The sequence below is a fragment of the Orbicella faveolata genome, unplaced genomic scaffold (genome assembly GCF_042242905.1).
Source record: "Orbicella faveolata isolate gen_17 unplaced genomic scaffold, um_ofav_v1 contig_25, whole genome shotgun sequence".
Classification (NCBI taxonomy): Eukaryota; Metazoa; Cnidaria; class Anthozoa; order Scleractinia; family Merulinidae; genus Orbicella; species Orbicella faveolata.
The window spans coordinates 7,472,593-7,484,881 of record NW_028301553.1 but is presented as its reverse complement, the minus strand read 5'-3'; the positions used below and the strand labels follow the sequence as shown (position 1 = coordinate 7,484,881).

At 39.4% G+C, this 12,289-nt stretch overlaps 1 long non-coding RNA gene and 1 pseudogene across 2 annotated transcripts; one reads left to right on the top strand and one right to left on the bottom strand.

Annotated features, from left to right (window-relative positions):
* The first annotated feature begins 4,814 nt into the window (after positions 1-4,814).
* LOC149108794 (uncharacterized) lies at positions 4,815-11,339 on the top strand (annotated as a pseudogene). The gene is made up of 4 exons (XR_016208285.1): positions 4,815-5,193; positions 6,843-7,638; positions 9,290-9,613; positions 10,127-11,339. The product of XR_016208285.1 is annotated as an uncharacterized LOC149108794 (transcript).
* Positions 11,340-11,459: 120 nt separating this feature from the next.
* Positions 11,460-11,923, bottom strand: LOC149108793 (uncharacterized). The gene is made up of 2 exons (XR_016208298.1): positions 11,799-11,923; positions 11,460-11,489 (listed from the first exon to the last, which is right to left on the bottom strand). It is a non-coding gene; the product is annotated as an uncharacterized LOC149108793 (long non-coding RNA).
* Between the last annotated feature and the right edge of the window lie 366 nt (positions 11,924-12,289).

Here is a 12,289-nt window from a genome sequence, read left to right as displayed (position 1 = left end):
AATGTTGTTAGAGAGGGGGCCGTTACAGGAGGTTCAACTGTAATCATGCTGTTTTTTGGTGTTGTAATTGCGCCCTGAACACCTCACTCACTGACAAACAGTGTTAGGTACTTTTCCATGTCGATGTTGGTTAACGTATTGTACTAGCCCTACAAATTAAATTCATTAAATTGCAGTCCAACCTTTTCCAGCAATTCTATCTTGGATTGTATAATTTAGTTTCCTGAAAATTTCATCCTTTCTGAGAATTGGATTGATTCCAAATTTACCTTTAACCTTTTCCAGTGTTTCCACCCACTTGTTCTTAAACTGTCCTGTGTTTCTTTTTGGCTTATCCAAATGATCCGACAATACCAGGTGAAAGTTTTCCAAAAGCATGTATGCTCCCTTTTTAAAAGTAAACCACGGCATTAGATAATCTCTGAAAAGAGAGCTATACTCCATTTCAAGAAACCATTCACAAGAGATTCTGAGTGCCTCGTTTAGAGAGAAATTTTCGTTTGCTTCACTATGATGGCAGGCAATTTAAAGCCAATTTTAGCAGCCAGACAACACAAAGCTTAGAAACATTTAAATGCCTAGGGTTGTCCAGGTGCGTCAAAAAGCCCACCAAAGTGCTTGATGGAAGTCGAGTCAAAATAAATATAATATAAGACTGGCATAAATCAAGACAAACATGAAAGACAAAAAAACACAGTATCTTTAACACTTAAGAATAAAAAGCAGCGATATTAAAGAATGACGTTTCGACAGCTCCATGCCATCATTCTCAAATTCAAATAAAATACGTTATGTGAGTTCGTTATATAGTGAATGTTCGTGTGAAGGTCTCAGTGCATGTGATTAAGAGATAAAAATAATCGATGAGTAAAAATAGAAATATCAAGTGTGGTGCGCTTGAACTGTCAAATAACTGTCATTGTTCGTGAACGAACAATGCGTTGTTTATGAATACAAATGTGATCTGTGCGACGCAGATTATGTGGGCTATACATGCCGACCGGCGTCGACAAAACCTGGATCGGACCAGACCGGATCACGGATTGGATCACGGACCGGAACACGGATCGGATCACGGATCAGATCACGGATCGGATCACGGATCGGATCACGGATCGGATCACAGACAAAAAAAGGTTTTAAAGAAAAAAAAAAACCCAAAAATCAAATCGTTTATAAGATAATAATAAATAAAAAATAAAAGTGGAAGACTAAATATGTTAAATGAAAATAAGAATCCCGAATTTGACGCAATAACATATTAATTACAGAGAATGACAAGAGGTCATTTAAAAAGCCAAATAACCGCTTAATTTACAACGAATTTAAATTGTAATGAACAGGCAGATGTAGTTATATTTGAACGTTAGTTGGCTCGACGCTTGCGTGAACCTCCCATTCTCGTTTTTGAAATTGTTGTTCGTATCAGTAGCTAATTCTCGGCTACATTTTCGTGTCAGATGTGAGCATTACAGTTGGCGTTACAGTTAATGAGAAAACTTACGTACGAAAACTTATGGACATGGCTTGCTTTAAAGGAGCTACGTCACGATTTGCGCGTCTTGAAAAAGTTAGCCTAGTTTTTCAAGTTCGTCATTTGCAGCCCTCGTTAATCTTTGCCATCCTCAACAATCCTCATTCCGTTTTGATTTGTTCTTGCCTCTTAAGTGTTTTCTATCCTAGAACACGATCATTTTAAGGTTTTATTCTATTTAAAGGCAACTCTTTACGACCCCAAAAATGACTTTCCGCATCTAAGTCTTACTTACTTACCTACTTACTTACTTACTTACTTTCCTACTTGCTTGCTTGCTTGCTTGCTTGCTTGCTTGCTTGCTTGCTTGCTTGCTTGCTTGCTTGCTTGCTTGCTTGCTTGCTTGCTTGCTTGCTTGCTTACTTACTTACTTACTTACTCTAAAAATCGTGACGTAACTCCTAAAATGTTGTTTATTCTCGGGTTGCGTTATCGTTCACACTATCGATGTCATTCCTATAATTTTTGTGAAACAGCTATATTTCCTTGAAATACAACTGGTTTGTTTCGTTTTATTCCGGTGCGAAATATCGTATTCCAAACTCACCTCCGTGTAAAAATATAGACTTGTCTCAAAAACGAAAATTGTTTGAAATCATCAGGTGTTTAATTTTTTTAGTGTTTTCAGTTTTTGTGTTTCGATTCATACGTTCGTCCTATTATTAACATGCTGACTCGTTTTATGACAGTTTACCTTTGATGCAAGTGAATATACGAAATATCATTTATCTGAACTGCGGAGAAAGATATGAAGACATGATTGATCATCGCAATTATACACACAACTTAAGCAGTCGTGAAATTAAAGCCTGAAAAAAATTCAGGCCTGAACGGGACTCGAACCCATGACCTCTGCGATACCGGTGCAGTGCTCTACCAACTGAGCTATCAAGCCAAGTGGGAGTTGGTCACATTGTGAGTTCGTAATATACCCGTAGATGGTGAAGAGTGCAAGTGAATATACGAAATATCACATATTGAACTGCGGAGAAAGATATGAAGACATGATTGATCATCGCAATCAAAACCCAACAGCCTCAAAAAAAGTTCATCTGTGACCAGCTCCCAGTTGGCTTGATATTATAAAAGAATAAAAGAATATCACACCTGAATTAAATAAAACGTTCTGCTCACATTAGTCACTCTAGTGTAATTTGCTCAATAAAATTTTGATTTTTGCATTTTTTTCCTTGATCCTATCCGTGATCTGGTCCGATCCAGATTTTGTCGACGCCGCATGCCGACACCTATTTCAGCGCATTAATGAGCACAAGCATTCTGTCATTGGTAAACACCTGCGGGACGTACACAATCTGAGGAACAAAGATCTCCGTAACCAATTTACAATCCTCAAGAAATGCCGTCGGAAACTGGATTGTTTAATTTATGAAATGCTCTTCATCAAAAACAAAAAACCAACACTTAACACTCAATCTGACTCCGTTAAAGCAAAACTTTTTATTTGACAGTTCAAGCGCACCACGCTTGGTATTTTTATTCTTATTCATCGATTATTTTTATCTCTTAATCATATGCACTGAGACCTTCACACGTTCATTCACTATATAATGAACTCACATAACGTATCTTATTTGAATTTGAGAGTGATGGCATGGAGCCGTCGAAACGTCATTCTTTAATGGTCTCTAATATCGCTGCTTTTTATTCTCAATTGTTTATCGAAAACCTTCGTTATTAGAATCTTTAACACTGTTTGAAAAATATAGTAAATACAGTCAACTATTAAGCGGCCACCCCTTATCAAGTGGCCAGATATCGACGACATTCCGACGTCGCAAATCGAAAAACAACGTTATCAGTTTTAGTGCAAAAACCGTGGTAAAATGGTCCACTACGCCTATAATTGATCAAGGTCCATTTCTAGGCTTCGCCCATAATTAACATCCAACTTTTCATGGCAGCCAAAAAGAACATACAGTGCAAAAAGTAGCCAGTGTAAAAGGGCCGAGAAAAACAGAAAGGAAAGGGGCAACAAACAAAATTGAGAACGGTTGATGGCAAGAAAAAAAAAGTCCAAATTTTGGCTTATGCGCATGCCCGGAATGGAAATTTTGCTCAATTTTGTAACAATCTTCGAAAAATCTCTCCTTTTAGTGAAAAAAAAAAGCTTTCTTAGGAAAACTTAGGCTTATTTAGCATCATGGCAGCTAAAAATTCTGACTAAACGGTTAAAAACGGTATTTTTTGGCTAAAGTTTGGTATCCAAAGGGTTAATAGAATGAATGTATTTTATGCTAAACAAACTGAAATGATTAAGCGAAAGAAAACTCAATTTTCAATTTATGTTGTAAATTAAGTTGGCTTTACACAGCTTTCTAAGCTGGGCGTACATTCTCTAGATGGACATTGCAAAACACCTCTCTAGAGACCACTGAATCAGCTGTATTTATCGAGATTTCAAATTGACTTTAGTCAACATGCAGTTTAGTTTAATCGGGCTCTTTCAGGTTTCAAGCTGACTTTATTCAACCTTCTTCAGAATTGTATCTCGAATGATGCAACCACGTATTTTGTTAGTATAAATAGAGTGCTCTTATCCATGCAAGGCGATTTACAGCGAAGATTTCGGTTGAAGATGGAGAGAGAAGTATAGTAAACATCTGCAATCCTATCCAATGTCCTTATTTCAGTACAAACAGATCCAGTTGGTACCTTGGAACCCAGAATCAAGCGCACAAGTTTCCAGCCTGTAGGCCTCTCAACGTCCATTTAAATCGTAATTTAGAATTTAGCGACAAAGCCTATTCTTACATATTTTGGTCGAACAATATCTAAAAACTAATTAGAGCAACAAGGCAACAAGGGCAACATGGGCAACAAGGGCAACACGGGCAACATGGGCAACAAGGGCAACATGGGCAACAAGGGCAACATGGGCAACAAGGGCAACATGGGCAACAAGGGCAACAAGGGCAACAAGGGCAACACGGGCTACATGGGAAACAGGGCAACAAGGGCAACAAGGGCAACAAGGGCAACATGGGCAACAAGGGCAACATGGGCAACAAGGGCAACAAGGGCAACAAGGGCAACAAGGGCAACATGGGCAACATGGGCTACCAGGCTACAGGGCTACAGGGCTAAAGGGCTACAAGGGTAACAAGGGCAAGAAGAGCAACATGGGACACATGGGCAACAGGGCAACAAGGGCAACAAGGGCAACATGGGCTACAAGGCTACCAGGCTACAGGGCTACAGGGCTATAAGGGCAACAAGGGCTACATGGGCTACATTGGCTACAAGGCTACTGGGCTACAGGGCAACAAGAGTAACTGGGCAAATCTTCATCCTTACTTTATACCTTTGCATGAAGCATCTTTTATTTCAAGAAAGTAACAAAGAACTTCAAGGCTAAACTAACTTAAATCAACCTATGCATTCGATCTACGTTCCTGATATCCTTTCCCATCGAAATCTTTTTATATTTCCTTCTATATTTATTTCTTGGTATTCATTTCTTATTATATTTTTAATTAATCCACTTCTTATTGAATATGTTTTCATCCTAAAACTACGTCGACCAATCAGAGCGAACCTTGTAAGAGCTGCGTACCGCCTCCACATCTTTAGAACAGAACGCCGAGACATCCACTTCTGCTGTGAAGAGGACGAAGTCTGTCTAAATATTCAACATGGGGGTAAGTAGGCCATAAACTTGCCAGATTTTACCAATTTTTTGCCGAATAGTTGTTCAGCTATTTTTGAAATGTATTTATTTGGCCGGATCTTGTGGCACTTGTAATAGGTTTGCTTCTTACTCGTGTATTCCATTTGTAAAGCACATTTTAAGGTTCTTGTCGGGGTGTTTTGCCATCGGTGATCGAAAGCCTTACGTTAGAAGTATTTTGTTCAATGCATGGAAATCGTTCTGTCCGTGTGTCAAACAGTTACTTGAACTCAGTGATACACAACTCCTGTCTTCTCGCTTCCCAGAAACCGAAACGCGTGGCATCCGTGCTGGTTGCAAAATTTTCGGTTTCTTCCAAAAAACCAATCCATTTTAAAATTAGCGACAATTACAAGATACGAAAATTGAAAAAAAAGTGACAAAGTTCTTCTCTCGTTAGCGAGGAAAGTTTGTGCGCGTTCCATTTTCGGTTTCTTTCACTTCCGGTGACTTCCGGGTAGATCACAAGTTCTACTTTCACTTTCGTGCGTAACAAGCTATTGAATCCATCTTGAACACTAAAAAAGCACAGATACGCCTGCTTTAAGTGGAGAAAGAAACTTGCACGTTAAAATGACACCATGTTACATTTCTTAGTACATTGTTTGTCCTTCTGAAGGAAAACGATTGAAATAACCTGCCTGCCTTCGTTGATATGGAACTGGCCATGACAGTGCAAATGAGGAATTTTTACCTTGTTTCTGAAATGTTCTGCTTGTATTTATATTGCAGTATCATATGTAGTGCCAATCCAAGCACATTTAAGAAAACGCTGATTTTTTTCCATGCGTCGTCACTGAGATCTTTGAAAATACTTTCGCTAATCGTGTTGCGTGACTTGTTGTGAGGGATAAAAATTATGATTTAGCGGGGACGGGGTGGGTGAGAAAAATGAAATTCTAGGGTGGAGTGAGAACGGGTTTGCTAATACTGGTTGACAGGGTGATAAGACTGACAGGGCAATAAAAAGGGAATATCATGATATCACTATATCTATATCATGACAGAAGTGTACCGGCCAGTTCAACTGAATAAAATTCAATTTGAGGCCAACAGTCTCAATGTACTCTTTCAATGAGTATGGAAAGAATAGCTATTTACCTATCAAATCATTTATTTACCAAATAACATATGTAAGATGTGATAATAATAATAATAATAACACTAACAATAACAATAACAATAACAATAACAATAACTGCCAAAAACAATAACGGTTTTATTAGCAAATCCAAATAAAAATTGGTTCTTCTTTGCTAATATAAAAGCCTAACAGACAAAAATACAACTCACTGTAAAAGGACAAAAAAAATTGAAAATTATACGTGCTAAAAGATTTAAAAAGAATTAAAAACTGAAAATTATTTCAGAAGCCTTTCTTCAGCTGTTCCTTTAAAATATTTTATTAAAGGCCTAAAGAAAAGAAATCCTCTCATCCCCTCCCTCTCCTTTTTGGAGCTCGAGAAAATCCAGCTTTACACCCCACCCCTTTTGTAACAAAAAGAAAGGACCTACCTTTGAAAGCCCCAGTTACCGGTCAGAAGCAAAATGAGGGTCCACCTTCGGAGCACCCTGCAAGAAAGGGCCTATCTGATACTCAATTTTGTGCTATTTTTCTAGAGTGGTGGTTCCAGTCATGAGACTCAGTACACGTACGTGGATAACACAGAGAGGGATCGACGAGAAGCGGAAAAGAAGGAGAAACGACGGCTGGAGAATGAACGAAAACAACGCGAGATTGAAGAAAAAATGCGTATAGAGCAAGAAAGACATGAAGAAGAAGCGAGGCAACGCGAGCAATATAAACAACAGCTGCAGAGGGAGATGGAAGAAGAAGAGGCTAGAAGGAAAGAAGAAGAGCAAAAACTTCTACAGCTGGAGGCAGAGTTGTGTCGACGTCGGGATGAATTGTTCAATTACAAATTTGGTAACAAAACCAGGCTTGATAATTTCCTGGGACTGCAAATTGAAGATGTAACCCAGCTTAGGATTGGTGTGTTCGGCCCCACGGGATCAGGTAAGAGCTGCTTCATCAACACGTGTGAACGAACGGTGAGGCAAACAGAAAAGGGAAGCGCTCCAGATAGCACCACAGGACAGGAGGGGACCATAACCCTCCAAGACTACCTACCAGAGATGTTTTTCCACTTGGTCGACACCAGGGGTTTCTTCAACTACAATGCTAACGAGGCGGCTGAGTTCGAGAATATCCTGACCGGAAGAATCCAGCCTGGCGACAATATCGTTCGTCCTAAGGAAGGCGAAGCCAGCGCTGCGCAGGAGTTGCATCAGAGAACAGAATTTGGACAAAGAATGCACGGGATCATCATTGTGGTAAAGGCTAACGATCCACGGCTGGAAGAGGGGGCTCTGAGAGATTACTTGAAACCGGTCCGAGATATGCTGCGGAAAACTGGTAACGTTTTAGTTTTGTTTTTCGCCATTCCGTCTATGACATTCTCATGGCGGTTAACTAGCCAATGGCAGATCTAGGGTAGGCCTTATGCTCGGCTTAAAAGATAGGGGCTCTGAAAGGTATACCCCCCTCTTCCCTCCTCTTTTGCCCGCGAAAGAAAGCCGTCCACCATATGTATTTGCTTTTCTCAAAAAAAGTATTAGTAATTGTGTATACAGTATGGGGCCCAGTTCTCGGCCACAAAAAAAGTAAACTTGTATTTCTTACCTTGGAATAGCCGTAAGGACTGAAAATTTCACGGATAACTAGCTTCAGCATTCCGTTTACACATGTAGAGCTATCGACTGCTCAACGCTGTTTTCTCCCGAATAATAACGAAAATGGAGGCTTCGTTCGTGGGCCCAGTTATCGGCCAGCGGGCCCAGTTCTCGGCCACAAAAGAGTGCATGCGATTCCTCAGAATAAAGAACGCTTTATTACCATTTTTTTGTTGTTAAATCACTTATAAGGCTTGTGTTTTGATATTTCGATCACTAATTATCCTTAAAGAGCACTCTTTCATGTTAGAAAAGGAAGTTTTTTTGCACACCTAGTTTTTCTCTTAAGTGCAGTGAAGCGAGGCTAAAAAGGGTTGGGTATTTAAAACGGGGTTAAGTCAGAGCTCATAGTTTTCAGCATGCCACCCCATTACAGCTTTATTTTTACAACTGACTTGACACGAATACTCCACACAAAACTATGAGCGCTTTTAGTGTTGAAGGCGAGCAGGGTGGCCGAGAATAGGCAAATACGCAAAAGTACTAAGGAAATATTGAGGAGTGAATTTAGGTCAAAGAATTAAACACGCCAGGAGAAGTTTATATTTAACAGATAGCTTTATCACTCTACATTTTTTATGCCAAGAATTGGCTCATTTGGGCTTTCTAGACGGACAAAATATAAACTTGAATTAAACCATGTAATTCGAGTAGCCGTAAACAAACACGTTTTCGGGAAACCAAATTCACCTACCTTCGCGTCACCTCGACGTGCTCACAGAAAAACTCGGCAGGACGAAACAAAACTTGGCAGAACGGAAGACAAGGAATCAAGCTACCTTTGGAAACAATTGCTTTTCATTCAGATTCATTTGTGGCGCGAAAAATAAACGCTGAACAAAAAGTGGCCGAGAACTGGGCCCCACACTGTACAGCTTTGATACATCGCAGGATTGATCAACAGCAAGGAAGGGTATCTTATTATTCGATTTTTCGCCATCATTCATTACAAAGCTATATTAGGAATCAAAAGAACAGGGTATAGCTAAAGAACAGGGTAAAGCAAAAGAAGAGTGCAAAACCTAGCTTATTTTAGGAATCAAAAGAACAGAGTAAAGCTAAAGAACAGTGTAAAGCGTAAACTATAATAGGGTTCAAAAGAACAGGGTAAAGCAAAGGAAAAGTGTCAACGCTTTTCCAGTTGTTAATACTGATAATCAGGAATCGAATTTACACTGATCACTGTCAGGCAAAATCCTTGGAAGCAAACACGTTACGTCACGGAACCAACCAAGAGGATAGGGGACTAGACGTGGAAAGGGAACGAGAAAAAACTACCTTTCTTCTTTCGTCTACACATTTTTATCTTTTTGTTTGTTTTCGTTTTCCAACAGGAATTGCACCCATTACTGTTGTTACTCACCGTGACAAACTGAAGGATGAGGAAGAGTGTAAAGACGCCCTCGACGAGGCATAAGCCGCCACCGGAAGTTCTACCAGTCACACATTCTTCGTGTGGAACTACACCAAAGAGAACAAGGAACGTAACCCGAAAATAGAAAAAATGGCATTCGACATCCTGCACTATGCGCTGATGACCGCTGAACGGGCAGTGAAGATCATGAAACAAAAAGAGAAGAACAAACAAGAAGATGAAATGATGAAAGCTTTGGAGGGAGTCACCGTCAGTGGACAAGTGGCCCCTGACTCAGCAGACGGTAATTTTTGTGTGTGTGCGTGTTTTATTTCTCATCATTAACTAAGCACCACCCTTGTTTGTCCCCACTGCCTATTCCATTCATTTCTCTAGTTTGTAGACCTACGAAGTTAACTATTTTGTTTCACAGCATACGAATTGTTCAGACATTTTTCTCTCTTTTAAGGCCTCTTCTTGTGGGTCGGGACGATTTTATCTTCTGTTCATGAGCGCCTTTTTTGGCCAAAAAAACACCCAGTAAACTCGACAACCACGTGCAGCGTGCACCAGCTAGCCAATCAGAGCGAACATGCTTTTTCATTCAACCAATCGTTAGCAAGAAAGCGCCCCGACCAATCAGAGGCGAGAAGCGCTGACTAATCGCGCGTTTTCCCGCGCTTGGCACCGGTTGCCTGTTTCAGTTTACTTTCGGTGGAGATTCGTTCATAGCGCTATTGCGTTTGTTGTGACAGCGTTTCAAAAGCAAAAAGAGAATTATTAGTTAAACATCACCTGTACTTTTTGTCGTTTTCAGCTTCCGTGGAGGTGTTCCTTCGTTTTCTCCAGAAGGAATACCAATGGTCCACGAACAGTGTGAAGACAATCTCGAGTCAGCTTGCCAAGGATGACATAACAAGTGTAAGGTTGCTCTCCATGTGCTGGAAAGAGGCTCAAGAGCGCTTTCCCATTGGAATGAGGAAGATGATCGACAAAGAACTCAGGAAGCGAGACATGATCTGCTAATCAAGGCAAGGACAACAAAGGCACAGGTCATGCAACAATGTTGAGGCACAGGTCACCCAAGTTGACATCGTATGGAACAAATGATTAACGTTAGATTTAACGTATTTGTTGTTCTGAATATAAAACGTAATTAGTGTTTTAAGTTACTATGCTACTGAACTTAATGAAAGTGTATAATCCGCGAGTCAAAAGGTTTGCAAACTTAACCAGGTTAGCGAGTGGTGAGAAATTAAAAACGACTAAAACTATAAAGCATACAGAATCTGTTTAATTGACAGATCGGCATTAAGTAAAAAGTAGGGTTCTAAAGGAAACATGCAGCAGCTAAGTTGCTAAACTGTGATCAGGCGGATTTTTCGCCGCTTTTCATTTCTGCCTATCTTTAACAAAAGTGCCATTGATCAGGAAATGATCTGGCAATTTTATTTTAAGTCAGGGAAAACTGGCATTTTGAACTGAAAAGTCAGGGAAAATTGAATTAAGTTAACACGGCTGATTTAATACCGTGGAAGGCTGAAAGTAACATTGGTGATCTCAACAATGTGTTTCCTTAATCAGTGTAGAAGGAAAATTTGTTGTCAAACAAATCAGTGTGAAATAATTGGGTGCAAAGGACGATTGCAAGAGGAGACTAGAAGCCGCTACGACATCTGCCATTTTGTATTTATTTTGGTCGAGGAAATTTCGTTTTTATGGGGGAAAAGTCAGGGAATTTTGAAAAGTGATATCTATGGCAACCATGTTTAAGAGAACCATGAGAGCGCGGAAATATTTGCCTGCTGATTACTGGTTATTTAGTAGTTCTCATTTACAGCCGTTATTTGAATAGTCACACAACGCTAAAAGAAAATGGTATATCAGTAACAAACCATTGCGTCATATCCGGCTAAGAAAGACTTTCCTTTTTCTTGTTTTGTAAGATGTCACTTGTAATGATTTAAGTAGTTGACCACAGTATGCAGTATAGTATAAACAACCTGAAATGATTAAAGTTTTTTATCTGATATTTGCCATTTCCTCACTTCCAAACCATTTACTCGCCTGCAGTCAATGTGTATTTATTTTTAGCGCGAAATGTTTGTCCGCCGTCTGGGTGCAACATCCACTCCCAGGTCACCAGGAGATTTCTTGTCAATCTTCTTCTTTTTCGCTTTCTGTGATTCAAATCAGACAATAAATTGATAGCATGTAAAACCTGTGTACTCACATTTCTCCCAAGCCCTTATAAAATTTTGGATCCTGACACTTGTATTTCTCTGCGCTAAAAAGTGCATTGCGAAGAGGTCTGTGTTTTAATCATTATGAAGATGTTGAAGTCAATAAACCTTTGCGACGATTTTGCACAAAACAAAAATATTTCAAACTGTCCCAAGTTTAACTATGCACCCCTTGTGGGAAGCATGATAACCTAAAGGACTCTAATGTTTATTGTGTTAGATGTAGGAACAATCAATGTTACAAACCATGATATTTGGAAGAGTGGCATAACGAGGCTCGTTCAACCTTAAGAAAATAACAACAAAAAGGCTTGATTAAAAAATAATCAAACTTAGGACAACAAGTATAAATTCGGTCTACATCAACAAACTGACAGTCATGTGAAAAGATTAAAAGCTTACATGTATGTTCACTAGCACTAGTTAGTACAACAACAATACTAAAACTTTATTAGCGCATCAAAATTTTGCTACCCGTGAGGATACACCGCTCTACTAATTGGGGACAGTTAATATAATAAGAAGCCTATTATTATCTAGTAAACTATTAAAAAGCCTACGAACTATTAACTAATGAGATAAACTATTGAAAACTTAGCTAAGAACAAGGGAAAAAAACTAACAATAGGAAAGAACTTAAGGCCGGATTCCTTCCTTCATTAAATATTTTAAAAACTGACGAAAACACTACAAGGCAGCCACAAATGAGAGATAACAGCCGCTGGCACGGCTGACAA